General features: G+C 42.5%; 1 protein-coding gene across 3 annotated transcripts in view; it reads right to left on the minus strand.

Annotated features, from left to right (window-relative positions):
- The window catches only part of CHST11 (carbohydrate sulfotransferase 11), a 160,487-nt gene that overhangs the window by 10,922 nt on the left and 121,736 nt on the right, over nucleotides 1–27,829 (minus strand). The window lies entirely within an intron of this gene.

Here is a 27,829-nt window from a genome sequence, read left to right on the forward strand (position 1 = left end):
ATAAAACTAATATTAACTTAGGAGCATTTTTACCAAGTGAGAACATTTTAGAAGCAAATTATATCATCTGAAGGAAACTCTTGAAATATTACAAAGCTTTATTATTTTCTCCATTTCATGCATTGAACCTAGTGCCCTACAGAGAAGATTAGGCTGAATACGCTTTTTTTTTTTCAATCCTTTGTATTGCAAACCAAGATAACCACAGTTGCCATTGCAGAGAATGCACCAGGGCTATGAAAAGAAGGATCAAAACTCTTGAAAATAAAACAGTCATACACAGTATGACTGTATTGCCAAAAATCGCAAATTGCTTCATACATTCCCTCCTTCTTCCTATGCACATCTCCAACTTTGTCCCTGTGTGTCTGGGTGCACTCAAAGAAGGGCAATTGTGAGACAATTCAGCATTACTGTGGGGACTACAATGATTTAATTAAACCCCAAACCCACATCAGCTTTGGCCTTCACTCTTCTTTGACCAGGTGTTAGACAAGTACTAATTGGGTGCTAGAAAAAAACCAATACTGAACCAGGCAAAATCTGGCAACAGACACACATGCAGGCACAGATGCTGATCCTATGCTGGGAAAACTTCACAACTAGGTCATTAAATATTGGCCTTTTCATCTTGGAGAGAAAGTTAAGTACCACAGAGGGGTTAAATGATGCAAAGTCTTGAAAAATCAGAGACTGACAACAAATGGCACAGCTGTATAGAAAACCAGCTTTTTAATCAGGCTAAAACTGTCACACAAGATACTGATCCAGGAAAAAAAGAACCAGCTCCCTTCCAATGCCACCTTCTCTTGTATAATCCCATACATCTTCGGAAGCCTATCCATTCCCATTCTCCCTAATAGGAACTATTTGGTATCAGAACTCATACCATACATAGGGTTTGGGGCTAATAAGATAAATGTATGCATCTTGTGAAGTGTCCCCTCTGAACAAGGAGAGGGAAAAGTTACAAGTCCCAAGAAAGATCCTGCATAAAGACCTATGGCCTGGCCATATCGAGGGTGAAGGATGTGCTGACATGCACGTTGCTGTTCTGAAGCTCTGGGGAAATATTCTAAACACAGGGCAGGAAAAAACTGAAGTGACTGAGTTTAAGTGCAATACATGTAAGATGTAAGAAATCTTCACAGAGGGCTGGAGAAGTCTTGAGCTGGGAACACTTAAAACAAGCAATCTTCATGCTGGTGGGCTTATTGGGATTTAATTTATAGAAGATGAGTTTGGAGCTTCGTGTTGCTTGTACAAAGAGCACTTTGCACTGTCTTTCCAGCAGCCAAACAAAAGGAGGGGGAGAAGGCGAATAGATGATCAATCCTTTTTTTTTTGTTCTCTCACAACAAGAAGAAATGGATGAAACCCCAGGCTGGGACCTCAGCTGCCATGGTAGGGTGAGGGTGATGGAGCTGTGCTGCTTTCCCATGGCAGAGGCTTTGTGGTGGGACCTGACCTCTCTGCACCACCGCCACAGCCGCTCGCTGCTGCTCTGGCATGAAAGGATGGCGCGTGATGAATCTGTTTGCTCCTGGCTCGTTCTGTAATGCAGCGATAAATCACTTTTTGCATTAAAAAACTGAAAGATCTGGTTATCGTATGAATTTAATTTTAAAATGAAAACTCTCTGTCCTTTCCCCTCCAACACAAGCACACGGACAGATGTGCACACTTCTGATGGCTGGGGCTGAGCTCATGCTCTCCAGACCTGTGTGTGGAACCTGTAACACACAGGGACACAACCACTGTCCTTCTAGCCCTCCTTTCCCAAGGATAAACTACTGTTGTCCACAGGTGCTTGGGAAAGGGCCAGGCTTGCAGAACTGTCTCCAAGTCAGCAGGGACAGCAGACAGGGTCAAAAAGGCTTCCACTTTTTATCTCACAACTGCAAGGTTACTGTTGGGGTATAGATGAAACATTAACTGGCACAACCCAAACTCAGGGACAAGCACATGGGCTGGGAAGCTCAAAGCCAAGTGAGTGACCTATAGCTGCTGCACTCTGCTGCTACATCTTTACTGTGGGAGCTGTAGATATGATTTTCAAGGAAAGGCTTGAGAATTGGTTAGGAAAAGGCATGCCATGGACATCAGCAAATGATGCACAAGGAGGAGCACTGGGCTTGGCATACATGGAGTCAGCCAGGGTGGAGCTGGGAGTGGCCCTTAAAAAACAGAGTAAGAAACAACATTTTAACATAGCTGGCATCTAGGAGACAATAGAAAAACTGACATTAGTTTCTGTGTTGCAAGGAGTTGTGGTGACAGGGGTGAGATAAACTGGGTAGAGTGAGGAAACAGGATAGAGTAGATACATAAATACAAAAATACCTGAGAAATTCCACAAGGAGGAAAGGAATAATTTGGACTCAGTCTGGTTAGGACAAGTAATAACAGAGCTAAACAAGAGCAACTCAGATACAGGATAGATGCTAACAGAAAGGTAAGATACATCTGTGCTGAAACAGAATGAGGAATGTCCAGCATTGGGAACATCCATCTGCCCAAAAAGGGAAAAGGACTCAAATTATCCCACCACACAGGCAAGTGTTGTCTTGCAGGTCCTTCACGCTTTGCAAATGTGGGATGGTGGCTTCTGTAAGCTAAGCTCACTATCATAAATCTCAGTATTCCACACACTCCAGGAGCAAGGCTTTTGGCAAACATTGCAGACCCATACAGGCAGGAGCCAGTCAATGCTGTGAATGAAACCCCCCTGAGGAAAAGGCAACACCATCCACCTCCAGGATGGGCCGAGACCAGACAGGAGCTCAGACAGAAATTGTGTGAAAGCCTGCACAGGATGTGGGGAGGAGATACAGGAGGTCTGAATGCCTGGAGTTGCCTGGGACATATGTGCCCTGCTCCTCTCAGCAGCTCTGACCTGGCAGCCAACATTTATGGCTTTCTCAGTAATACAAATCCTCCTTCTTTAACTCTGGGTTGCAGTTCAGGTGTCACACAGTCAAGTAGAAATACTTATTTTTTTTTCTCAGCAGGATATCTGCTATTTTAAGTGAATACAATTTACTCAGTCCCATGCTAAATCGGGGTAATATGTTTCCAATTTTTAACTCCAAGTACAGCACACCCAGAGCTTTTGAAACCAAAATAGGAGAAACAGGAGAGAGTTGCTGCATAGCTGGTTTCCTTACATAGAATTCATGGGCTTTAGCAACCCCCTCGAAAAGAGGGGAACCCTGCAATTACATGTTTAGTGTGTTTAGTTCCCCAATCCAAGCAGGCCTTTGGTTGGGACGATGGGACACCGTGGGATGTCCCTTCCAATATCTCTGAGCAGGTCAGGTGAATGCTGCTCCTGTGGGTCAGGGATGCAGGTTCAGGCCTTCACCAAGAAATGATGTGTTGTTATTTTTAAGGTAAGAGGCTGGAAGTAGAAGTGCTGATGCCTGCCATGTGTAACTCTGCTGTAAGGTGTGCCCTGTGAACCCTGCTTCTGTCTAAATGGATGGTGCCAAGGTCCAGAGAAGACGGGGAAGAGAGAGATAATCTCACCCTCCCAGAAGGTCAGTGTCAGAAACAAGAACAGATTGCATCTCCTATCTCAATATGGCTCTCTTTTCTTGTAATGATCTGGATGAATTCATCCTGGCACAGACTGGCAAAACAACTAAATCTTTTGGGTAATGATTTTCTTCTCCTTGATTAAACTATCACAAATTAAGTTTATTTGACTTCCTCTTACTAAGGTTATATTGTGCTCAGACTACACCTTGCTAAGGTAACTTTTTCTGGCACGTTTGACTGTGCTGCTCAGTAATGCTCATAGAAGGTGACTAACCAGGGTTGCTCATTCTCCATTGTCTTAATTACAGTTAACTGGAAACTTTTCACCTTTCTGCTGCTGTTCAAAAAGAATTAGATGACCTCCTGCTTGAAAAAATAAAAGACCTCTTATACTAAAATGCTAGCATTCATTTATAATCTTATTTACAACAGGCTTCCCAGGAAACTTTCCTGCTGCAGAATGTAGCACAGAAATTACAGGTTAGCACAAAAAGCCTGTTTCATCAATGGCTTCCTAGGTCTGATTTATTCTTTATTGAGATAAACACCAGTGACTCCAATCCTGAGGGATGCTCAGTCCCAAACAAGCCAGCCAGCAGTCCTTTAGCCCAACTATAACTCTGTCACGATTGGGCCCAAAGAAGGATCAAGACAAAAGTCAGCAAATGAACCATGACACAGAAGAGGAAATAATTTGCTTTTTCAATGTTTTCTGTTTCTGTTGAAACCCTCAGCTGTTTCAGTCTTTTTACACCAAAACAAACCCACTCCCATAGCCAACCACAAGTTATTCTACCACAGGTTGGCTGGGAGGCAAAAAGCACATCCATAAGTCTGCTTTCCCTGTTGGCCACTGACACCTATTCGCAAACGCCAACATGCTCCACCCACTGTGTCTGCTCCACACAGACAACATCCAACATTCTCTGGATCCAACCACCAGGACCTTGCTGGAAACTTCCAGTCTTCCTGGTTCCTCAGCACAAAAATAAAAGAACAGAAAATGCACCTAGGTAATCTTCCTTAAATCCTGACAAGCCTAGGGTGGCTTGGTTGCATTTTTGCTACATTAATTCTTCTTATGTCAGAGCATGAGGATAATGTTAAAAGTCCCTTTTGTCAGCCATTCAAGACAACTGGAAGGTACGAATATTAGTATGATGCCTTATTCATTTTCCTCACCTCTACAGCCGTGTTTACTGTGATTTCTAAGGGTTCTCTGTCTCATCTAATAACAGATCTATTTATGGACTGCGTACTAATTGTTGTTTTACAATAAAAGAACAAATTCTTAGCATTTCTTTAAATGGCAGCTATTTTTTTCAAACTGTTACCTCAACTCCAGTCTGAAAGAAATTGCACATCATCTTTTCCTTTTTTAAAATGCTCATTCTTTTAAAACTTCCCAAAGAAAATGAGCAGAAAAGGCCCCTCTGAGCTCAGGCTTCTGGGATCCTTTTCTGGCTGCAGCCAAGTGCTGTCTCCTTGCCCTCTGCTCCTTTCACAGATCCTGAAGGCATGCCAGCCTCTCATCAGTTCCCTCTCTATCTAGTGAATGGGCTGACTCCCTCTTCCTTGCTCTTATACCCTTGTCATCTGCCTTATCCCACCTGCAGCTAAAGCATGCCAGCAAAGATGGGAAGAAAACAGAGCTCCAAGACTGAGTTTTCAGCCAGCTCTCACTCTGCATGCAAAGCCCCCTGGAGCAGGTCCCTGCTGTCCCTTGAGCTAACAAGCCTGCAGCACCAGGCAGGGACCTTGGCAAGTGCAGAGGGCATGGAAAGATCGGGAAGCTCTCCCCTGTCCCTGAGCAGTGAGGCAACACAGAGAGTTGCCAGACCGCAGCCCGAAGAGATGTGGTCCGACAGCCAGCAGTGAGTCGAGGCATTCAGCTGCAGGGTGAGCGGAGCCAAGAGTGTGTGCTCCGTGAGGCTCTGTGGCAAAGCGCCCATGTTCTCCATGGAACCATGCCTGCTGCTGCTGTGGGGAACAGGGAGGCTCTGTCCCACACACAGCCTGGCCTGTTCTGCTTCCGCAGGCTCCTCAGTGGCACAGGGTGAGATTGGCCTGCAGCTGCTCACAGCGGCATCAGCTCCACCTCAGCTCAGGTAGGACACAGAGCCTGGCAGTTCACACTCACTGTGCAGCTTGTTGTTGTTGTCAGCTACCCCTGACAACAGGGGTTGCCCACCCTTACCAGTCTGTTATGGTTCCCAGGACTTTTGCTTTCATAAGCTGCTTATTTTCTCTTTGATGAACAATAATGCCAAGAAGTTAGGCAGGAATGCATGCATCTCCCTCTGCACATACCTATGGATACTAGTATCTGCATCCCTACCCACATCCAAGCAGTAAGCACCCAGATGGCACATTAGCAGTGGGTCACAGACCAGGGCTAATGAGTGCTCCCAGGCTGTCCTGAAGTACTGAAACACATTCTGATGTATAAATAGGTAGGATTGAAAAAATTCAGCGGCAAAGTGGAGGGAAAAAACACACTTGTCACTGATTTTTCTTAGTAGGGTGGTGTGAGAAGCATCCATGGTGCCTACTCAGTCAGTACCTGGAACTGCTGCCACCTCCCTGATGATTTCAGTCAAGACAGCAGAGATGTCTGATGGCTCCTGAGAAATACTGGCAGTAGATGACGTTCTGGTGTACTGAATAGAGGTTGTCCTTCTCCAGAGCTGCCAGGTGACATAGACTTCGGAGCAGGGAAAAGTGACAAGTTCACATAATGTAGGAAGAACTGATATTCCTGACAGAAGTAGTACACCTAAATTACAGTTTCTTGCTAAGAGAGCTGTCATTTTAGACATGCATAGGAGCTTTCACCCACTGGATCCATGAATGAAAAGCTCAAGGTTTCTCCTCCAACCCACAGCATTGCCTGCTGCAGGACCTGTCTTCTCAAGGCAGGGAGAGCTGCCAATGCTCCGTGCCCTTCAGCTGATGGGGGTGCTTCCATGGCACAAATGTGTCCACAAATACTCTGATAATGAACCGTGGATTTTGCTTTTTGAACGTATCCTGTCTTTTATGAGATATATCAGCACAGCTGATATATCTCATAGGGAGATTAACAATGACATCCAAACTGCTTTCAACCATCTTAGTTTTGCATTTCAAATATAAAACTGATTTCATGAAAGTCTGTTTATCCTATTGTTTCTAAATTCCTTTGGATGGTTGATCCTAGCTGGAGCACATCACTGCACAAAGGCCCACTTGTAAGGACCATACTTAAACACTTTTGATCTGGTGTTTGCAACTCTGTGTCCAATCCTGCAATCTATCCCATGCGTATCTTCCATTGATGTGTATCCCAGCCAGCACGAGCAGGGAAGTCTCACAAAGCCTCTTCCCAACTTCTCCTGTTTTTAGTGATACTCACTTCCTGCTTCATGACCTAACTTTATCTCTGGCTTTGTTTGTTTTAAAAAAAAACTTTGCTCACAGGGGAAAGCAGTTCATGGGATTCACTGCTTCTAGGAACAAACTGCAATTTCATTCAATTTATTCTGCTTTCCCAGGCACTGTCTTACTCCAACTCTCCCATCACCTCTCTTTATGCACCTGCAAGTCTAAGACCACAACTTCAGTCCTTCTTCCCAGTGCCCTTCAGAAGTGGTTATGGCCCCTTAACTCACCTTATCAACACCACCATGTCCACTCTGCCCCTGGTTAATGTGACAGAGAGTCTAAGGTAATCCCAGTTATTTTAAAGTTAGCATTAACTCTTCCTTCCACCTGAGCTTTTTTTCCACTTCTGCTTCTCACTGCTCTTCCTTCTCTTTCCTTGACTGTTCTCCATTTAACAACCCCTTTTGCAAGCTACCCTCAACATCACTGGAGCTCAAGTTAATCTTTCAAACCCATGGAAAGGCTGGGAGAAGAGTGGGGGTGATGCAAACATTTTCAAAGGAAGACACGGATGTTAAAGATGTTAAACAGGATGAGTAGAAGGCTGCCCCAAAACACAGGTATTCTTCGGAGACTGAGATAAAGCAACGACTACACACTGCTACTTTAAACCTGATGCAGAACATCTGTTCCTGTTTTGCTTTTCATGATTCATGCCCTCTTGTCTAAAACTCTGGAGAGAGAAGGACCACCTAAGCAGAGACAAACTGCTGGTTCAGTCGACTGTTTCCAGGAGGAGAAAACACTTGCCAAGATGAACTGAGAAAACCTGAACTGCTCAACAGACAGCTAAGCTATGAAGAGCCTGCACATCAGTGTAACAATATTTTTTGTTCCATTGTAGACAGGATTGTGCCCTCCCATCCTCTGGACCCCGCTTAGTTTTTGCGGATCAACTGAGATCAGTAAATCTCAGGGCCACAACTGCTGCCTCAAAGTGCAGCTTATTAGAAGTACTATGAGATCTCTCAGCTTCCTGTGGTGAGTAGTGGAGCAGACGTGAGTCCACAAAAATATGGGCATATTTTAGCTATGACCAGCCACTTTAGGGACTGAAGGCAACAGATGTATGTCCAATGGGAATGAATGCTTATTCCCAAATAAAGCTCAGATAAACTGCAGAGGGATCTATCTGCAGGTGCTGGCAGGATGGATAACTTCTCCTGAGGCTGCACCTGGAGCCACTATTGCAGATCAAGGTCTGGGATAAAAATAACACTCAGTACTTATCAGGTATTTTTTCAATCTTCAAACTTTAAAGCATCATCCCCACTTTCCAGATGTGAAAAGCCAGCCACAAAGAACCAGTTCAGTGTTGCTGCATTCTTCTACCATCTTCACAAGCTGAACCTTGTCCTCTTCCAACATCACTTCTCTGTCCAAGTGCAACTGACAGGCTCAAGACACAGCAACCTAATGCTATCAGCACTTTCAATTTTTTGTCATCTTGTCTTTTTCTTAAGCAGGGAAATGGGATTTATTTTTCAGCACTGGTTCCTGGTACTGCTCTGGGAAAATTTCAGAACAAGATATATCTCCAAATATTTGTCCTCCCTGAGGTTTCTAGTTCTTTCTGCTACAGACAGGCTAAGTAAATGGACTAAAGTGGAGACTCAAGATACAGATTGAGAAACTGTGGCAGTAAAGAATGCTGGAATCAGTAGATTACAGATATTCAAAGCATTCAGTATAGGCTTACACCTTTCCCTCCTAGTCGTTTCTTCTCTGAACAACACCGGGGAGATTCACTTTTGGATGTAACTTCCATAGCAGCTCGGTGTCTACGAGAAATCAGTAACAGACATTTGGCACTGCCCATTGCAAAAATTTAGCATGTTCTGCAGTAATGCATTTAGCTTTCTGTTTATCAAAACAACTATCTTAAATGCCACTGAGATCTCACAGAAAATCAGAGTTAAGTACAGTCAGAGTACTCCAAGATGTACCAGAATTTTAAAAAATCACTTGAAGTACAAAATAGAAGAGTTGCATGTGTTGGTCTCATTTTTGATTTAATAGTATGAGTTTTCTACAGCCCCAAAAATCAACCTGTATGTTACTGAAAGGAAAAACCAAACCATAAATTTCACTGCTCTATAAAGCCCACAGCAAAAAAAAGAAGTTAGATTTTTTTTTTTTTAATACTGGTTCAGTGCAGACAAGAGAAAGGTGAGAAGCAAACAGTTTATCTGGAATAGGTGGACAATATTAAGCCAACCAGTCCAATTTGGAGAAGTAGCATCAAGAAGCTGGTTAGTGGGTAGAGCTTAAATGAAGTACTACAAATCTGCCTACCTGTTTCAACCTACCACAACTTACTCATTAGCACTAAAAATAACTAGAAACACAGCAGAGAAGGTGAAGGAAAATGTGAAGGAAAGTAAGCAGTCTGAGCAATTCCATTAAAAAACTTCCAAACAGTAACAAAACCACAGCCTGCCTGGGAACAGTCCTCTGGGTATGAATGGCATCTGCTAAAGCAGCCTGGTATGTCCACATCAGTGCAAAGACAAATGAATGGTCTAAAATGTGTATCCATGGATGACAAGAGAAGGAAGCAAGTGAAATCAGAGCCTGGCACTGGTGTTAGACAGTGAAGGGGAAGGAATACAGAGAAGGAAACAAAAATGATACTTAGAAAAATACTGCTCCTACATCTCTGGGCTGAAAAGCTTCCTTGGAGAAGGAAGAAAACTTGCTTTTGGTGGCAGAGGATGATATGTCTCTGGGACAAGAGAGAAAAGGAAAACAGAAAAGTCTGTGATAGATAAAAACTACTAAACAAAAGAGACTACTTGGGGAATTAATCTTTATGAAATGCAAAAAAGATTGTAGTAAAATAAGAGATAACACAAATCTAGTAAAAGGAGAGTTGTTCTGAATTTAAAAAAAAAAACAACAAAACACAGATGCAGAGCCTGCAATCTGGTGTTGTACTATCAAAAAACCAATTCCCCCTTGTCTTAGGCAATGTCAAAACAAAACCCCCCCACATATAGGCCTGGTTAAGAAAACTATTGAAGTTAATAAAAATTTCCTCTTGATTTCCAAATGCTTTGAAAATGTGACTCCTTGGGAATTTCTGATGTTATTAAGAGACGTTTACCAACACTATCACCCCTGAAAGAAATCCCACAGCTCACACCATGTCACACAGAGATTCTATAGGACAGAAGGGTTACTGCCAGAAGTTACCCAGCTTCTCTGCTCAGTAGAGGATGATGGCTCATCCCAAATCCTGGTGTGAGGCATTAGGGAGGGTTACCTGCAGTGTTATGGAGATGATTATTGTTGAAACTGCATATGGGAGTTACTGCACCAGTGGCTTCTTAAAACCTTTGAAAATTTCCCCCCATCAAAGTTGTGAGCTAGAAAAGATGTTTTCACTTCCTGCTGTGGAATATCATAGTGTGGCATATTCAATGCATCACCTAGTCTTGTCTTTGAAGGACATTTGCTTTAGGTGAGGAAAGTATTCTATAATCCTCATGCACTTCTCTGTTGAGAAAGACTTCTTTTGATATTCTGCTAAAGTTAGTTTCCTTTCCCAACCCATCCTCCCTTAAATATACCCAGAAGATCATGAATGTGGAAATGTGTCAGTTAGAAAAGGCTGAATGAAAACCACTGTGACAATGTAAATTCTGAGTCTGTTGCTCTGTATGTGCATTTCTTGGAGGATGAGGCTTTCATTTTCGGTAGGGTTGTTTTTCATTTCCAGGCCATGGTTTGTTCTGGTTGATGCCCAAGAACTTGCACTAACAAAGCCTGATGGTTCTGTGAAAGGAGTATAAACACAAATGCTGATCACCTGAAAAGTCAAATCTGAAAAGGCAACTGCTCTTGGAAATACTGGCTTCTTCCTGGGCAAGAAACGGTAAGCATCCAGAGGGAAATGACAAGTCACAAGGGACTTCAGACCTATTAATATAATTTAGAAAGAAAAAGAAAGTCCACACTGGGCTATTAGCACAATCAGGTGTTAGAGTGCAGGGAAAAGGCATAAAACACTGTATTAAACTACGACAGTTTTGCTCTACCTCAGAACATAAAGTTTATTGAATGGCTCCCAGAAGAAGGAAAAATGGATTCGGCACTCAGCAATAAAGTCTATAATTACTTTTTTTATAGAAAATCCATGGACTGTGTCCAAATCCTGGCAATTTTTTATGGTGTTGATTTGTGAATGACTTGTTGACTTGTGAATGCTCTTGTCCAGTGCCACCATCAGCGGGAGCAAGATGTGCAGCTGGAGAAGGGTCCTGAGCTATCCCTTGCCAGGAGCAAAGGCAATCAAAAAGTCCACAGAGGAGCCCAGTTCTCCCTGTCATGCCATTGGAAAGGAATAGTGATGGGTCTTGTCACCTGCCCAAGGTCACCCAGCTACCTGGAGAGCAGGGCAGCGACCGGCTCAGCCATGCTGAAAAGCCAAACTGATGGATGTGTCTGTGGAAAACCTGGTGTTTGGTGACTCATGGACCCTTGAGCATTTCTAACCATCTGGTTTCCCAGAACTGGCCAATCTGATAGGTTTGCTGCCAAATTAACAAAGTTAACAGAATGTGTGGATATGTGAAATCGTGAGGATGCAGTTAGGGATTTAACATATCACTTCATAGAGATGTAAAAAGCTCTGCATCTCTGAATCAGACAGGTTGGGCAGAGGTGGGATGACTAAAAAGGTTCTCTTGCACCATAAGAAAACACTTTTGGATGTTACTTACACAACAAAATTTTATGTTCAAGGTTGCCTGAGTAATTTGATAGGTAGCTCACAGCAACACAGCTACTGAGAAGAATAACAATTACAATTTTGGATGAGAAATTTATAGATGTATTTTTTAAATGCACATGCTGACACCCTTGTTTTACTTTTTCTAATGGCCCTGCCTTCTGTGCATTCATGACCTTCCTGAACCTTGTGTGAAGTTTACAAGGACTTGTAAATCAGTGCCTCTTCAGACATTTAAATAGCAAGTGATTAAAACTAAAAACGAAACTGCTTGACTAGTTCTGGTTGTGGTCATCAGGCATTGCTCCCTCTGCAGCTCAACAAAGCAGAGAAAATACAGATTATTCCCAGGCTCAGCTGCTGTAAGTCTGAGTCTAGATAATGCATAATTTCTCACAACAACAACCTATCTTTTATATTTAACTTAGCAAGACCTGCAGATAGAGAAAACACATGCTTTACTCAAGAGATTAAGGAAGAGCACTCAGCAGTGCTCTCACTGCTGCACACTGAAGAGGTGAACCCCCATAAAAACATGATTAGCCCAAGCCCATCTGTCATGCAGTCATAAAGCAGCAGCCTTTCACTGGGGACACTTGTGAACAAGCAGACAGTCTAAGTCTATGTAGGAGCATGGGCAGTCTCCAGAATTACAAACTCTCAGGCCCACTGTGAAGCATGCAAACATTATCACTGCCCAATAAATGTGAAACTTGGCCATGCTGAGTCTGTGGCAAGGCCAAGTCACATACACTCAACAGTGTCCTGGTCTCCTGTCATCAGCTTTATTGCAAGCAGTAAATATACCAAAATAACAAGACAGTCAAAGTAAAGCTTTCCCAGTTTCTTGTCCAACATTTCCCTTTCTGTATCACACTTTTCAATTTTCTTAATGAGTTCAGTGCTCAGTGAAAAGTGTGCCATCAACAAGGCTGGAATTAAGCACAGCATAAATTTCTACCATGTCCACATTTCACTGCAAGAAGACTGTGGACTGAATCATGTGCCTTATGAAAATAATTTCAAGCTTGTCAGTGACTTCAAGGAATTAATAATTTCCTCTACTGTACTTGTGCTATGTCCAGAACCATGAAAGGCTGATTGCTAGCTGAGACCAGTAAGTGCTGTTCCAATAAATAGTAAAAATAATGGAGAAACTAAGCAGACCCAAATTAAAAGGCAAAGAAAATGAGAAACAGTGAGAACATAGACAAATAACATTAACATACTTTGCCGCTTTATGGCAATGTTCTTGTCATTACAAAGCCAGTTGTAAGAGGTTTTCTTTCTAATGCCTTAGGCTAGAGCATCAACAGCAGTTCCAGAAGAAAGCACTACTTTGTATAATGAGGGAATGTACAAAATTTTTTTGTAAAAAACAAAACCACAAAGCAGAAAATCTACAAGTGTTTCCAGACTCTATGCCTCTACAGGGCTGCTCTGTTTCATCAGTCTCAAATGATGGAAACTGTCCAGCAGTTATGAAAATATCTACCTGAGAAAATTATGAGAATTCTTGCAGGATGCAATACACCCTGCTGAGGGCTCAGTGAATGGCCCAATGACACAAGGGAGATTTATATTATGAGGACAGCTGCCCATGGGTTTTATTATTAAGCTTCACAGCCAAGTTTTCACACAGAAGGAATTAAAAAAAAAGAAAAAAAGACAAAAAAGACAAAAGAAAGTATTTTGATATCCTAAGCATGAGTTAAGTCCTCAAAGTTTACACAGTGATGTGACTGAGAACTGCAAACAGATGAGAAGAATCTGATGTCTAGATCAACACACTGACAGTACTCTGCAGGTGCCTTCTCTGGTGCTGGGGTTTGTTTTAAGATCTCTCGCTTCGAAGAACATAAGAGAGACATTGAGGGTTGGTAAGTTCTGACCTGAAGACATTTTCCCAACCTTACAGGTCATTTTTTCCTGCCTCTGCAGCCACCAGAAGCCAATGGGACATTTATGCCAAGGCAGTTATTTCATGCTCTGAGTAACATTCCAATTTCTGTAACCAGATTTTTGGAACAGCAAGTTCTTATTTTGGGCAAATCCCATGTGAAGGGCATGCTTCAGTAGACAGATGGATATCCTCAGCTTATTGATATAGCATAACTATTCTTAGATGCACAAACAGCTACTGTCTTGTGCTTCATATGTTTAAACTAATATTGCAGAATCCGGTTAATGCAATAGAGCAATACAGATATTGTAAGGGAAAGAGGAATGCTCTTATCTCAATATTCTAATTTTGATCAAAAAGATTAGCTGCTTTACACTTCATGGTTCAGATGAACTGCAGTGTGTCTGTAAGTGCCTGGGGAGACTTTATCATAGGTAAGAGGAACAGGTGCCTCCACTGGAAATTTCTGTATTACACAATCGCATCAATTTCCATATTGTACACAATGGCTACAAGACAGAATATTGTCTGGGGCTGCATGCAAAGGTGTGGGAATGCCCAGCCAGAAGCTTATGGGCTGATCTATGGAGAATCAGAACAAAAATCTTCCTGTTTCTACCAGTGATTTATATAGGGCTGCAGCAGGCTGACATTTTTTTGTATGCATAGACTCTGGGAACCTGAGCACAAAATTTCTGCTTTCAGATCCATAATGACCAGAGGATCAGGTAATGTCAGTGAAATTCCCTCTTGGGGACCAAATAAAACATGAGAGAGAAAGATGGGTACAGAGACCTGAGAGAGAAATTCTCACCCTGCAGTTGGAAAGGCTGTTTTCTGGATGGTGCTCAGGAAAATGCCTGGCTCATGCCACTGTCAGCCACTGCACAGCAGAGGCACTGGGTTTCCACTACCTTGGACCTTTTTCCAGCCATATCTATGAAGAGGATCAGATTAAAATTTCCAGCCTTTCAGGCAGGCAGCCGAGCACACAACTAGGACGTGCACCAGAGACAGGGCTGCACCCTATTTTCAAGCCGCAGTTGGGTGTGACATTGAGCAATCAGGGAAAGGTGTCCCTGCTCATGGTAGGGGGGTGGAACTAGGTGATCTGCAAGGTCTTGTCCAACCAAAACCATTCTGTGATTCCATGAATAGTGACCTGCATTACAGCAGGCCGCATGGACATATTCCATGTTCATCTCTCAGACATGATGTGTTTGTTTGTTTGTTTGTCAGGCCCACCAGATGGAGAATCACATAACAATACTACTCTGCAATACGATAGCAGCATTTCCCTTCCTGTCGAGAACCACAGAATAGACAGGGGAAACAGCAGGATCTGGATGATGCAAAATAAGGTTTCTTGACCCCTGGGCATCCCCACCTTGACCCTGGATTGACTGTGCATGAGCAAGAGAAGAGCCCATAGTTGCTACCTCATCATCATCATCTACATCATCAGACCCAGCTGGGCATGCTGAGGTTGGTCACATCTTTTAAACCCCTTTGGGGTGGCAACTCCACCGCTTTTCCAAGCAGACTGTTCCAACGCTTGACAACGCTTTCAGTAAAGACATTTCTCCCAATATCTTATCTAAAACTCACTTGACACAACTTGAGGCCATTTCCTCTTGTCCTGTGACTGGGAGAAGAGACTCACTTCCCACCTGGCTACTACCTCTTGTCAGGTACTTGTGGAGAACAAGAAGGTTCCCTGTCTGCCTCCTTTTCTCCAAGCTAAACAACCACAGCTCCCTCAGATGCTCCCCACACGACTTGTGCTCTAAAAAGTACACATATTGCCCCAAATATGTATGAAAACCAAAAGTAACAAAATTCACCAGGCTTTTTTTCCTAAGCAAAATTCACTTTATGAAAATTCCATGAGTGATTTCAGTTGAAAATAACAGGCCTAGTCCAAAGCCCCTTTAAGATTTTACCCTGCTGCAATTCCCACAGCCTGGACATACTGTCAAGCTGTGCAAATGTTACCATGCATCACTGCTCTGTGGGTTAATAGTGCTGAGCGTTGGCCTGAGCTCTGCTCCCACCAAAGACATGCCAATGAGATTAACTCCCCACTTCAGTGGGGAATTAATTATTATAATGGTGAGTGCTGGTTGAAAAATCTCACTTCTTTTGCATTGTAGGCTGTTTTTTTTTTTTTTCTTAATTATCATATTTCAATTGAGAAAGGCAAAGTTGGTAGAATTATAGAAAAAATAGCAAAGAAATATTGGAGTCATGCCGCAATACCTGAATAACTGGCAAGGCTCATCTAACCATTTACTCCCCATCCAAATGGGGTCTGTAAATAGGCATTGAACAACTATATAACCTATGTGCTGAATTTTATTTTTGCTATAATAATAAAAGCCATGGAGAGAGATTCAGGATAACATAGCTCCTCACTTGATTGCACACAAACAGCATTTATTATATTCTGATGATGCATTTAGCCCTCAGAGTACAAAGAGAGTTTTACCTTTTTTTTCCTTTTTCTTTCTGCATCAATTTGCATGAGAAGTACAGAGCATTTAGTCTTTGAATTAATCAAAATATCTCTGCCTTCACTGAATAAATATATTTGAATACACGAATAAATAATATATTGAGTAAAATAATGAAACTCATTTAAAATTAAGCCGAGAATGAGGCCACAGTTTTTATTAAATGTGACATTTTCCACAGTGTTTACACTGCAAGAGATAATGGTCTATATATTTTAAAGTGGGTACTAACCATCAAAAATCAACTTTAGATAAAATAAAGGAGCTAATTTTTCAGCTGGCTCTGGGCTTTTAACCTGATTTTCTGAAAGTCAGGTTAACATGATTCAAGATGAAACTTGAGCTTATGTGTCTAGGATGAAAATCTTCATTTAAAATAAAATAAGTGGCATTTTAATGAATAATCTTCATTAAAATAAAACACTTAATTGCCAGGCAGTCCTAAGGACTAAAAGTCCAACTGAAAGGTCAATCTGGCTAAAGCTGTCAGGCACCTACTCTCAGATAAAAATATTTCATCTAGTACTTGCATTTCAGCAACAGACATACCATAAGCACAGTATACTGATTATAAAGAAAAATGTTAAGCTCATACAAAATCCTGTTCCTGGAAGCGAGCAGAGAGCAAACAGGAACTGAACTTGTAAAGCTCTCATGAAAACCCACCAATCCACACACAAAATCTATTCACCAACAGCTGACATGAAGAAAAGTCTGTTTTACTTGGCTGTTTAAAGCCATTGCTTGCCCATAAAAGTAACAGCAAACAAAAATGTGAGTGAAGCAGGTATAAGAAATGAGCTCAATTAATTTGGAAATAGAAGAGGAAGAAAGGAAGATGACAAGAAACACCTTAAATACTGAAATCCATGGAACAGGCCCTGTTACTGCCATCACCTCACTCACATCCCAGCAGCCTGCAGTGAGGAAGGGCTGGACACAGCCAATGCATGGTAGCAGCCAGTTGCCAGGTTGTTTTCATTTGCTGCAGTCTGCTCAGGGTTCATGTCAATTAGTACAGGCTAATCAGTATTTCATTAAAAACATAATGAAAACCCTAACTCTAACACAGACTTATACAGTTGCCTATTACCACCATATTTGAGTGCTGTAATTAAACAGACCTTCATTATGCTTCACCTCTTGTACCTGTAACCCCAAAGACTTCATAATATTCAGCAGCTACATCAAACACCCCTTCATGATCTCTTTGTTATCACCCCCATGCTCTCAGATGGCTGACAGGATGGAGTTTCTCAGATCAAAATGATCCAACAGCATAGCAGTATTTGGGGTAATTGGAAACGTTTGCCCTGCCCTGCTTTTCCTTCCAAGGTAGTGGGGGGAAAGGTTACTTGACCACTGATATGTCATATACTGTGCAGTCACAGTAAAATGGATTAAATACTGAGACCACTTAATGAAGGTACCTGACTAAGGGGATTAATATGCCAGCCTTTTTCAGCTGAAAGTGTTCCAAGTCCAAAGCTACTCTATATACTGACCAGGTTGGCCAAACTCATCCCTGCACCTGAGCACTGGTGTGCCATGTCCACCCCTGTGGCCAGTGCCATGCAGTCCTCTCCTAGACAGTTCCTGGGTGTGGTTTGCCCACCCTGGACCATCTGGATGGTCTGGATATGGCAGTCCTGATCAGGAGGCGAGGCAGCTGAGCTGCAGGAAAGCAATCTGTGCCCTGGCAGCTCATCTCTGGGCCAGAGAGCAGACTGGCTCTCTTTGCCTGGTGTTAAACTTCAAGCTTTTTGTTCTCTCTGCTCTAAAAAGTAAAATGTTTTGATTTATACTCTGATATGCTTTTGAGTTTAAAAGCCTTTTTGGTCTTTTGGTTTGTAGTAAGTAGAATACTTGATGTTGCCCATCAATTTAACCTTTTCATTGAAACTTTTATAAATCTAATGCATCCCAATGCACTTGATTTTCCTGTATGGTGGAGTTATTTGGCTAAACCAAAACTCATAAAGCACAATGCAAGCAGTGATCTTGGGAAGTCATTAGGATTAGTGATGGAACGATCTGCAATGTGGCTGGCCCACAGAACATGCAGAGAAAGAGCTCAAAGTCTTTATCTGGCTATACATAAATCTTCCTCATCAACAAGAATTTATTCATTTAGTCCCACAATAACTCAAGTTGAAGGCTGCCTTTAGGTTGTGGAAACCCCTCTCCATCTAGAAGTCCTGAGGCCCAGCAAGCCCTCCCTTCCCAGCAGGCCTGAGAGGAGCTTCCAGTGGTAGGAATGCACAAGTGGTTTCCACTGCTCTGCTCAGGTATTTCAGCAGATGAGGAAGTAGGTGGAAGAGGAGTTTGGGAGACATTCTTTGCAAACTGGTGAGGCACTGAAGACAGGAACAGCATGATTTATGGACCCATGTGAGCATTCCAGGCTGCAAGTCAGTGCCAATCACACTGCTATGAATGGTGACAAAGAAGTCACAGAAGCAGGACAGAAGTGCTTTCTCAGTTCCAGCCAGTTAACCCTGGCACACCACAGATGGCAAATCTTGATGGTTTATCCAAAGTCATTTTATTAAACCCCTGCCTTTAGGAATAATTAGATAAATGAGTTGAATGAAGTATGACCTCCAATGGAAAAATCAATGCTTTCTAGTTATGGCCACCAGATACATTTCACATATCTGGCATTAGGTAAAATAGCATTGCTTTAGGGCATCCTTCCACCCCAATTCTTCCTTTTCAGTCTGAAAAATTAGTACCTTATATCCCCTTTAATTAACTCTTGTTTAGCCAATAATGCCACTAAGTGGCATGTCATAGCTCTTGTTTATGCCATTAGAATGATGATTTATGCTTGATACAAGCAAAGAAGTCCAAAAATACATGTGCAAAACCCTTCCAACTAGCATCCCTGCTCAGAGGGGACCAGGTAACTGAGACCCCAATGATGTCATTAGTATTATTAAATAATGCCCAGTTTGCTAAATGCCATCCTCTGTTACCTGACATCCCCCTTCACTACCCCCTTTAGTCTCACATGGAAGTATCCTCACTCCAGGAGTGCTTCTGACAAGAATGCAAATTCAATCCTGAATTTTTGTGAGGCTGAGGTTGGGATTGGACACTGTTGGACAGTTAGACCCCAGACATTCTGGGATTAGGTTAGAGAGTCAGTGTTAAGCCCTCTCTGCACTGACATGATGAGCTTCATAAATTCTCATGAAGCTTCTTGACAGGGGTCCTCAGGCAACACTGCCTGGAATGCAGGTCTGTCCCTCAGGCTAAGGGTGCCTGGAGCATGTGACTCAGTGCGAAGTTAAACAAATGAAATTAGATTTGTTGTTTTGGGGTTTTTTGGGTTTTTTTCTCCCCACTGTTTTCTGGAAAAGCTGGAGCATGAAGATCTTCCAGGATAGGGTTTGCCAGCAGAAGATGCCACTTGGGATGTTGCCCAAGACTGGGTGGCAGAAGTCACCATAATATAGACAGTTAAAGGCAAATAAATGAAATGAAAGCAATGGAAACTATGCAAGTACAAAGATAAAAAATTGAGAAGAACTGACAACCTAGAGGCACAATTCCTGCTTACAACCAGGCACCAAGACAGAGTGCACCCCTGTGGTGTTGGCAGAAAAGGAAAGTTTCCCATCCTGGCTGCCTCCTACCAAGGTCAGAATGGGCAGATGCTATGTATATTTAATGAGAAATTTAATGGGCAGATGCTATGTACATTTAATGAGAATTTTAATTTTTTTTAAAAAGAGTACCTGAGAATAATGCCTCTTATGACCAAGAGCTTTTGCAGCTCTGGTTAAGGAGCATTAATCCTCAGTCCGAGTTTTCTCCTCCTACAAGATGTTGGCAGTTCCTGCTGCTACATCAATTGGAGAATAGTATGCATTTTCCCATCATTTACAAAATTAAATACACCATGCTGCTTGATTTATTCCTGTTACTCTTGATACAAATCACACTAAGCTGTGATTCATGTTTTAATATTGATCCTGTAATTAGTTGAGTGTAGGTAAGCCTTCATGGTAGCTGTAGTCCTACATTTACTCACTTGGATGACATTGTAATATTGTGTTTAGATGCTAAACCTTTACAAAGAACCCTTTTTCACACTGTGGTAACAGCCTGAGGTAATGATACCTTACCTGAACTAGACTTCTCATACAACTTGCTTCACCCCCCTCACACAGATCCAGATGGGACATGAACAGTACCATCCTTGTCACATAACCTCTTTCCATTCCCTGGGGATGGATCACTCATCCTTCCACTGAAGAGCATCATGGGATTTGGAGAGTGTGGAACCCTGGATCCCATGAAGAGCCATCCTACTGAGCACTGCCAAGAAGCCTCCACCTCTAACCACAAGGCTGCCAGGCTGCTATGGCCAATCCTGCTGGCTACAGTGCCAGCAGCCTCTGTCAGCACCATGGGTGGCTGTTGGAGACATGGGGAGCGCAAGCAGCTCCTTCTGCTAGGCTCTGGAGCAGCTCAGTTATGGCCACCAAACCCAGCAGCATTCCTCCACCCCTTCAAAGCCTCCTGCCAGGAGCCTCAAGGGGCTGAGCTCTGTATCAGATGGTGCAAACCTCCTACCCCTCCATCTGAGCTTCCCTGGCCCATCATCGCATTACGCCTGCACAGGGGGCCTCTTCTTCCTACAGAGACAGGAGCAGAATTTTCTCTGCAGTAAAGGAGCTCTTCAGCTTCAGAGAAATTCTTCTCACTTTAGATATCAAGAGAATTAGACATCTATTAGATAAAGCTCAAAAAGAAAAAAGTATGTAACTGTAATCAGTCTGGTACAGTAGTGTATATATAAAGTTCTGGATCAAACTGGACTTCTGGCAACAAATACTATTATAGAAACAACAACAAATCCTGCCAAATTTTGCTACTTGCTGGGAAATTATCATTTAGCAGATTAAACCAAGTCTATACATCCAGCTCTTTCACCACTACCAGCATATGTCCCCAGACAAAATACTAAACACCCATTTTATCCATTACACCGAGTCCTTGGTTATTTTGGCTTCATTTTCTATCGCACTCACAAAGCACAACTGCATGTTTTCATATGGTCTTTTTCACAAAGGTAAATTCTTTTCATGACAACTGATTGAGAAGCAAACCAGAAACACAGCCAGTAACACAGACCCATTTCAGACATTCACCACTTCTACTGGCATCACTCTCTAAGTTGGAATAAGCTTTGCCTTTCATTCAGGAAAGAGAAGGGAGCTGTTTGTATGGATAAACATTACAGGCACTGTCTGCTTCAGAGTACACATGCCTGAACTGGCACTCAGCTGATTTAGTTAGTGGCCTGCAGAAATCACATATTACAGATCTACATATATTTTGGAGAAAATGTCAGACTCCAACTTAGCTCATCATCTTGACAGAGCTGTGCACTTAAGCATGCATTTAGCATTAAGCCTGTGCTTAGTTGTTGTGAAAATCAAGCAGCTGTTCTGTCACTTTGAAGAACTGTGCCTTCTGCTTTTTTAAGAAATAGCTACGAAAAGTAATAAAAAAAAGTTACTCCATCCCCTGTTATGTGCTAAGAATCTTGGAAGCCCTTACAAAATCATCACCATCAGTATCTCTTTCCATGACTGCTATGGTTTCTCAACACATGAGAGTGCAATTATCCTCACATTTTGAGGGCAAATGTGTGATTCCAGAGAATCTTGCCATGTGGTATGTGCCACTTGATTTCTCATAACAAGTATTAGCTGCCAGACAAACACCATCGTCTATTAATACTCCCTTTAAAAGGTTAAGAAGTACATGAGGAAGGCTTTGTGATCCAAAGTGTTGATACAAAACTTGAGATGGAAACCAAGAAATAGTGCTGCACTGAATACAAATTTGTAATTCCCATCTTCCCAAACTAGGCTGTGGGAATGGAGAATTACATATCTTGGAAGCATGTGCCTTCCTTGAAGAAGTTTTCTTGAAACTGGTTGCTCATGTGTTTGAGAAGGACAATAAATATTCTAGATCAGGACAATAAATGTTCTAATTTGGTCAGACTGATTGAGGCTTCAGCTCCAGACTCTGGTTCAGGGGACCAGATTTTCCTACACTGATGTCTACAACCACATTTGCTCCCGTAAGCAAGCAGAGAACAGTATCCCCTGCAGCAATAATATACTTGGGCAGTAGACTATGTATTCTACTGAGTATTTTTTGACATTTTATGAGATAAAGGAGAGCCAGCACCATTTGACCAATTCTTCTCCTGTGTCAAACAATCCTTGCTAGCCATGGACACTGCCTGTCCCCTGCAGTGGATCTACTGTGAGGCACAGCTGAGAGCAGCCACACTGCTCACATCTTCCCCACACAAGCACAGCACAGCAAAACCACATGTTCACCAAGCATCTCTATTCCTAACACAAAAGCACTAGAATCCAACAAAAGGACATTTCAGAGGGACATAAAGCTAGACTCCTTGAGCTTTTGCAAAGAAAACCTGTTTCTAGGCCTACAAAATAATGCTAGGGATGGGTAAATGCAGAGTTGTCTTTCAGTTACTGGGACTGTAAGCTACAGCTCTCCCAAAATGTTAGGTTTGCACTGTGATTTAATTACTGGCCATGTTGTTTACATGGTAGACAGAAAAGGAATTATAATGTCATATGTTGCTTTCTGTCCTTCACAGAACCATGGAATCATTTGCTTGGAAAAGACCTTTAAGACCATCAGGTCCGACCCTCAATTTGCTTTCTAATGTTTATGAAAGTGCACCCTGAGAGAAAACCTCCTCTTACAAGCTACTGGTAACACCATTGGCAAGGTCTAGAATGGTTCCACACGTAGAACAGCAGCCAAAAGGCCTCACATCTCTTGTGCAAACAAAGGTTGTTGGGTGCCCAGGGAAGGAAAGCTGAAGCACATGCCAACACTGACTCCTGTTCTGAGCCATGCATTAGTTTGGCTCAAGTTAGAAAGGCCCATGGGCCACATAAAACTACATAATCAAAGTCTATTCTATAATACCCAGAGGGACTGTGTTAAGGTTACCAGGCATCTCTAATCCTGCTCTTTCTTAAGTTCTCAAAGACTGACTTTTTTCCTTGCATTCTTGCATACAGCCCTGTTTAACCTGAAGTTAGTGATGACTGTGACTTTTATTAGCAACAGAACAAAGATGAGTCAAGGGAATATTTGTGTTATGGCAACAGGAGGGGCTCCAAAGAGAAAACAGGCATCCTCAGATGTGCTAAGAAAATTGTTCAAAATTATACTATTTTGTGAAAAAATTTGAGAAGTGTCAATGTAGGGAAAATTACACAGATTAAGGGGAATTATTTCCTTTAGCCAGCTATCCATGATAGATGATCTTTTGCTAATCCCTTTAAGAACTCTACAACATGAATGCATACAAATGCACCTACAGAATACAAAGAGGTTTTCTCTCTGCAAGAACAACAATGTAGGTCCAAAAATGCATGATCCTCAGGATGCTGACTATTGTGGTCAATTACTGGAATGGGAACAGCAGGTCATGACCGATAACAGAGCTCTTATTCTTGGAACTAAATACAGTTATTTCCAAAGCTGAAGTCACAAAACTGACTCACAGACCTGTCAGTCGAATCACGATCAACACGTTCCCAGATATAGCTGAACTGTAGGAAATAAGAACAAGTTACTGCTCACGGGACTCTTTTCAGATGAAGTTCACCTCTGGCAGACCATTGTATCTCCTGGAACTTCAGGGAGGGACATAAAGCCAACTGAAGACAGCATCTTGAGAGATCAGGGTTTACTCACTGTCACTTCTGCACAGTGATCAGGTATTTAACAGTACTGCTTCTTCCCTAGGGCTCTGATCTGTGGATCTGTGGGCTTCAAAACCTCAAGACAAGGTCAGCCTTACTGAGCTAGAATAACAAAAAACCAAAACAAACCAAGACCAAACAAACAAAAATGGCTCTGGGCAAAGCCGTTTTTTCACTTGTGGAATAGACATTCTCAAGGCTGAAGGCAGTGATAGTGGGATGGCACCAAACTCAGAGCTAAAGCCTAACCCAAGAGAGCAGATGTGTTGTTGGTGCGATCAGCTAGAAAAAGACATATATACACCAAAGAAATATCAGAGCAAAACTGTTCTGTGTTGTCCATGAGGATAAGTGCTCGTAGCCTTATGGAATTGTCAGGAACTCAGCCAGGAACTTAGCATAACATTTACGAGATATACACTGAATTACAAAGCCACAGCTGAAAACCTGAGCAATAGATCTACTCCTATTGACTGTTTTTATTAAGCAAAAGTCACATTCAAGACAACAGAACAGTCTGTGATGACTTTAATCACTACAAATAAGCCTCTGTTGCTAAGTTAGCTCAGGTCACTGGCTGCCTTGCTCAGCTGAGGCTGATTTTGAGTGGACATCCTGCAAAACTTTACTAGAGACAGTACATCCTCATGTGTACATCACACAGAGCACCAGACACAGCAATGCTTTGTTGAGGAAAATCACCCAGTCTCCTGGGCTTCCACAAGTAGCTGTTTGGCAGTCAACAGAGCAAGGTCCTGTTTGCATTTCTGGGCATACTGAATAGCAAAAGGTCCTGAAGCAAAATGAGAAGAATATCCTTGCTTGAGAGCAGGATGGTCCTTTCAGGACCCTTGCTACAGAGAGGGCCAGTCAGCATCTGGAAGCAAAGGTGTACCTGAGTATATTTCCAGGTGGGCCTGCTGCCCCAACTCCTACTTGCCACTACACCCAGAAGGGCAGGTTTTGTGTGTGGCCAAGGACTCAAGAATCATTTGAACTGATGCTGCAGAGAAGATAAAATCTCAGCCTGTAGCCCATGGAAGTTCTCTGTTACACGAATTCAGTTGCTGAAACACGAGACAAATGGATGATATTTCACACACCTGGGACTTATCTAGTGCAGCAGCCAGTGATGTTAAAAGATCAGCAATTAACATATCCACATCTCACTCTGGAAGAGGTCACTGTTTTTCAGGCCAAGGCTGAGATCACTCCCAAGGAGATCTGTTTACTCATTCCTCAATCTCCACCAACCGCAGTGTAAGCACTGCACATCACGTGAATATACGGCAGACCAGTGCTTTCATGGTCACTGTTTTATAAAGAGGCTACAGCAACTTTTAAATAACCTCTACTAAATGACGTTGTAATGTATGAAAGGGTTCCTCTTACTTTCTGAGTTCTCAGCATAACACAACAGATTAGCTTAATCCCAGTGGATATAAAATGCAATGATTCTGCCACAGCAGAATTTATGCACTGGATATTACAAGCCCTTAACATCAGCCATAACAATTACTGCAGGAAGTGAATCAGAAACACAGGGCTGGGAAGGGTCTTTCAAGGAAAGAAACACATCAGCCTCAGGGTGATGGGGGGCTAGCTCATGCCTCAGTGTCCCTCACATGCCCTCAGCCTGCCATTACTTGAAATAGCTAAAGAGGATAGATGATAATGGAGATGCACAAATGGAGGCAGGCACGTGTGCTAAGGCTGAGAGCCATTGTTTAAGGCATTCCACTCTCACCTGCTTTGCTTCTGTTATCCTGTCCACACCAGGGCTGCCCCATGCACATGCTCAAAAGTGGGTGGAAGAGCTCAGGCTGCCTCTCAAGCCAGCCTGGGACGTGTTTTGGTGGAGCCTGTACTGACACAACTCACTGCAGACAATGGGGTCTTTGTTGTCTGTTCTAAAAACACCGGGACTTCAGGGTGAGCACACAGCTCTGTGTTGGGCACATCTTATACATATTTGCAGGTGCTTCTCCACAGGCTGCTACCTCTGCAGAAGAGGGAAAAGCTCTCAAAAGCGGCAAAATTAGCAAAAAGGTCTTCTCTGGGTCTTAAAAGAGGACGCAGATTATGCGCTAGTCTTCCACAGAGGAATGATTTTCATATGCCATTTCCTATCTTCTTGTCAAGTATCTGATCCTGGTTTTAGCCTCTATTGTTATTTAGAAAAACACTCCTCCTGTACTCCTGTGAAAGCCCAGGGTTAACTCTTTGGTGGTTTGGATTCACAGAGGGTCTTTCTTGCCTGTTTCCTGGAGGAAATCACAGATCATGCCCTCTGAGTTATTTTTCCTTCACGCATATTCATCCAAGGACAGGCGAAGTTTTAAAGCTTCAAGCTAACACCACAATACCTTTTACAAATTTTTGAACAAATGTTTAGTTTTAAAGCCCAGAAAGGAGAACTGAGAGGCCATCATTTGCTAAACAAACTCACTTATCATCAGAAGAGAAGAGAAAGGAATGATATACTTTCATAAAAGTTAGCGAGTCATTAAGGAAAGGAGGAGAAATGCGTAGATAGTGTTTAACATATTTCGAAGGATTCCCAAGGGATCTAGCACTCCACAGCATGTATTCATACCAACTGCTCTGCCAGAGGTAAAATAAGCAGATCCTACATAACTACTCTTCATTAAGCCTGTGCTTCTTCCAGAACAGAGATGCCAGATGATTTCTTTGTAGAATCTCTTTGTATTTTTATACAGATGCGAAGTATTCAGCAGTTGTAACCCGTATTAAGATGATTCCAGGAGATGACAATGGTGGCCTCTGTGTAAAATAACATACCATCTTATACTACCTGTACACTAAAGACAGACCCTGTAAATGAGAAGGAATGGTTAACCCCCACGTAAGACTGGTCCTGGAATCTTACTTTACCAGCATGTAAATGTTACCTCCCACCAGCAAGAACTCCAACAGGAGCTAAGCTTCTGGTTAAGAAAAACATTTCCACTGTGACCTTCCTTTTGATGTACAGTCAGCGATTCTGTAATTTCATAATCTTGTTTGGCCATGGAGGACATAGTTTGGTCCCTCAAGGTAGACACCTATGCATGTTTGTGTAAGTATTCAGCTCTTCAAGAATTAACATCACTTTGAAATGCTGTTTTCCAGTTCTCAAGACTATTGATCCAATTCCATTTCAGAATTACAAAGAGGGCTGTAATGTAAGCAGGTGCAGCATGAGAGAAGAAGGGATGTACTTCCTCCCTTCCCCAACCAGGGGCTGCACAGACCAGCAGGACCTGGGAGAAGCTGCCTCCTACAGAGGCATTGTGACACCAGGCAGCTGCCCACAAGTATCCTACCTCTGGGCAAGGCTCCCACTGAATTTCAGACCCTTTTGGACTGGACACAATGCCTCTCACCTTCTGAAAGTCATCTTGGCGGCTGTGCCCAATTCTGCTGTTACCTGGCATACCTATTTCCCTCTGTGTATTTGCAGGCAGCAAAACAGGTCTGCATTAAATGACTTTCAGAAGTGCAAATTCTGCTCTCTATGTCAGAGCTATCAGCTAGAGCAATCTGTGTTAGAGCATTAGGATGCATGAGGGAGGTCTCATTTCTGAGCCCCCTGCCTTGTAACCCCAAACTGAAGCTTGATTAAATCAGAGAAAGTCTTTCATTATTTTCAGTGAGTGTGGATCAGCATCACTTTAAACCTGAATCACAATACCTTCTAAACACAGCCTTTCATACCTGAACTCTGTGCAAAGCTGAACGAAAGGAATATGCTATATATAAACATGTGGAGGAAAGCATTGTGAAATTCTTTATCTTTCTATAATGCTCTGCCTGAATTGAATCTTTTCATTCAGTGCCACGTCGGGATAAGAGTCCATCATTATCTTCCCGCATGCAGTATGAAAAACTAAACGCAGCCTCACTTTCCTGCACATTCTTATTCTTCCTCACCACT

Source organism: Molothrus ater, chromosome 5 (assembly GCF_012460135.2).
Source record: "Molothrus ater isolate BHLD 08-10-18 breed brown headed cowbird chromosome 5, BPBGC_Mater_1.1, whole genome shotgun sequence".
NCBI classification, from domain to species: Eukaryota; Metazoa; Chordata; class Aves; order Passeriformes; family Icteridae; genus Molothrus; species Molothrus ater.